Source organism: Tarenaya hassleriana, unplaced genomic scaffold (genome assembly GCF_000463585.1).
Source record: "Tarenaya hassleriana unplaced genomic scaffold, ASM46358v1 Cleome13, whole genome shotgun sequence".
NCBI classification, from domain to species: Eukaryota; Viridiplantae; Streptophyta; class Magnoliopsida; order Brassicales; family Cleomaceae; genus Tarenaya; species Tarenaya hassleriana.
Genome location: NW_010963495.1, coordinates 2,519,984 through 2,523,674, shown reverse-complemented (window position 1 = coordinate 2,523,674; position 3,691 = coordinate 2,519,984).

Below are 3,691 nucleotides of genomic sequence, written 5' to 3'. Positions count from 1 at the left end.
GTCGAGTTTTCCGGTATGACTCAAATTTTTCGGTACAATTCAATTTAGAACGGTATCGAGTTTTTTATACAATTCAAATTTTTCGGCACGATTCGATTCAGAAACGACATAAAGTTTTTCGGTAGGGGTGGGCGATTCGGATTTCTGTTCGGTATTCAAGCGGTTTGATTCGGGAACAGTATTTTTGGTTTTATAAAAAGTGTACCAAACTAGAACCGAATGTTAAACGGTTCGGTTCGGTTCAATTTTAGTATCGGTTCGGTTCGAAACAGTACCATTATATGAATATCAAATAAGTGTCAAACTATAATATTTATACATATATTAGTTGAATATTCGATTTTGGTTCGGTATTCATACAGTTCGGTTCGGGAACGGTTCATTCGGTTCCATAAAAAATGTACCAAATTAGAACCGAACGTTATTCGGTTCGGTTCGATCCGGTTCAGTTTGGGTCGGATCGGATCGGTACTAAATTCCCGAACTGAAGTGCCCACCCCTATTTTTCGGTATGATTCGATGAGCGATATCAAGTTTTTTTTTATAAGATTCTAATTTTTCGATACGATTTGATTCAGAAACAAAACTGAATTCGGCATGATTTGATTCGAAAACGATACCGAAATTTTCGGTACGATTTGATTCGAAACGGTATCTAATTTTTTATACGATTCAAATTTTTCAGCACGTTTCGATGCGAAAGCGACATCGAATTTTTCGGTATGATTCGATTCGGAGCAATATCGAGTTTTTCGATACGATTCAAATTTTCGATAGGATTCAATTAAAAAACAAAACCGAATTTTTCGATACGAATTGATTCGAAAACGATACCAAATATTTTGATTTAATTCATATACATGTAGATATATAAATATCTATATATGTTAATTTTTATATATGTAAATATAACAATTTTAATTAGTTATCAAATGAGTTTAGTTTTAACTTAGTATATAATGGGTTAATCATTTAACCCACGGGTATAATGGGTCAAAACCCATTTAATATGAGTTTAATGGGTCAAAACCTATTTTAAAAATTAAACCAAATAGACTAACCCATTTGTGTTTATAGGTGGGTGAGATTGGATCCACTCGTATAACCCGACTCATTTTGACATCTTTAAAAGGTATATTCTGTTATTTGATACATAGTTATATTATTTATCTTCATAATTATGTACCGAAACAATTTAAAAATTTATACATGTTTACATAGTATATCATAAGATCATTTAATATTAATAAATATAAAAATGTTTCTTACTATGATCATTACAATTTTATTTGAACCAAACAATTATCATTAATTTCTCAAAATATTATTTAAGAAATGGTATTTAAATTGTAAATGTAGATGTGATTTAAAGTTAGATATAAAAAGTAATTAGAACTAATGTCAAACAATATAAATAAAAATAACAAAGACATTTTTTTATTAAAAAACATTAAATTATAAATAAAATCAATATTTATATATTACAAATATTTAAATGTATTGAATACAAGGTATTTTATTTGAGACAATAAATATCCAGAATTGAGATATTATATCCATTCTAATCATTTTTATTAATCTAACATATATAAAGATACATTATATAATTATATTACTTCTATTTGGCATGCATACAATATGAATAAAAAAATAATATTATATATCATATAAAATTTAATGATCTTAATAATTTATATTTGAAATTTAATTTTTTTTTAAAAATAGGATTAAAAAGTAAAATAATTAAATAAATATAGAAAACATAATATTTAGTTTCCATGTTCGGTTCAATTCTTATGACCTTGTTCGATAGAAGCCCATTATGTGATAAAGTACTGTAATGGGCTTTTGGGCTTAAATGTAAAACTATAAATTTTCACGTTAAGGAAATTATTAGAAGTGCCTAATCTTTTACATTAATCAACGATCCTTGTAACAGTTATATAATATCAACCCTGAATCTGATGTTGACCCTCCTTTTCAAACCCTTAACCGCCTGGTTTTCCAACCGAATTCATCAATGAGATTCTGAATTTGATATCTCACGGCATATGAATTAGTTATTAATCTGAATTTGAGATTCTGAATCAAATGAAATCTTTACTAATCTTGGATTATAAATATGAATTAATTATTACCTTAAGCTTTCTACTCAGTGATGTATTTGTTAACGAAAATACAACTCGGTTATGTAAATGTGTGATAAGTGATTTTAGTTTTTTCCCCTTATTAGAAGGGTTCATATTAGGACATAAATCTTGTTAATATTATAATAAATTGATATGAGCCTTGTTTATTGTTACAAAATTGTGTCGTAATTAATTAGATACTAATAAATGTAAGATTAAAGGTTTAAAAAAGCGTATGGCCAAAACAACCTTGGAACAAATAGTACAACTCTCGTCAGTCTTCAAGTTCCAATAAAAGATCCCAACGCAGTTTTCAACTTGACCTCTGCATTTACCACAATTATTAATTAATAAATCAAAGAACCTCCCATACATATATATATATATATATATATATATGTAATTAAAAATAATATAAAAAGGGGAACATGCATGATTTGGAGCCGAAAGATCATGTGAGCTTTACGCGTAAAAAGGAACAAAAACCTTATCTCTTATTCTTGGTTGTATCAAAATATAATGTCAATCTTTTAGTGGGTGTTAATTATTATTATTATCATATATCTATTGGAGAATCACCTGAAAAAAAAAGAAGCAGAACAAGGGTAGAATTGGTTTTAAAGTGGTAATTATATATGGAAAAATAAATAAATAAAAAGGAAAAAAAAGTTTCAGGATGACACATGATTTGTCGATGATTGACACCTGGAGCTTCAACTTTCAATCTCAGACGACGATCTTTGATTTGGTCATTGGGAAACCTTAAAAATTAAAAATTATAAAGAAATAAAGTGAAAAAATCGTGATCGAGATCTGATTGGTCCGCATAGGTAATGACCACGTGGGTCCTAATGGTCCAATTACCAGGTTGTCCCTTCGGCACCCTAGGGTCACCCACCCATCGCATTGAAAGATTTTTATATATATATATTCTCCACATCTACAATTTAATAGAGACATGATTCGAAATCATTTCAAGTTATGACGAAAGCTCATACACTTTTTGAAATAAATGAAAATTTAAATCTATAGAGATAAATGTATTGTTACAAAAGATTTGAGAAACTTTATTTCTCAATTGTTGTATATATATATACTTTCGTTTTCGTCTACTTGTTGTATCTCATTTTGACTGTAAATCCAACATTTTTTCGGGCGATTAAGAATCTAACTTTATCATAGGATTTTCATTTATATGACCCACTGAATATTATTGAAAATGTAATCCTGAGCCAACAAAAAGAGAGAGAGAGAGGTGTAAATAATATCAGGTGTACGTTCCGTTTTTTATTTACCCAACAGATCGAAGGTAGGAGGTAACTCCACCTTGAGGTTGAGTGTTCGATTCCTGTCTGGTGGAGAGGGAGGTAATTTCTGAGTTTATACGATTCATATACAAAGACTGCTCCCGGGGCGAAGGTTTATCTAGTCAGCGCGCCCAAGGATAGCAGTTAGGGATCCTCCGTTATCAAAAAAAAAAAAATATCAAGTGTACGGATTCTCATGCTTGGCAGAGGAGCATGCGAAGGCACGTCTCGATAGGTCTTTTCAGGAGGGTATTC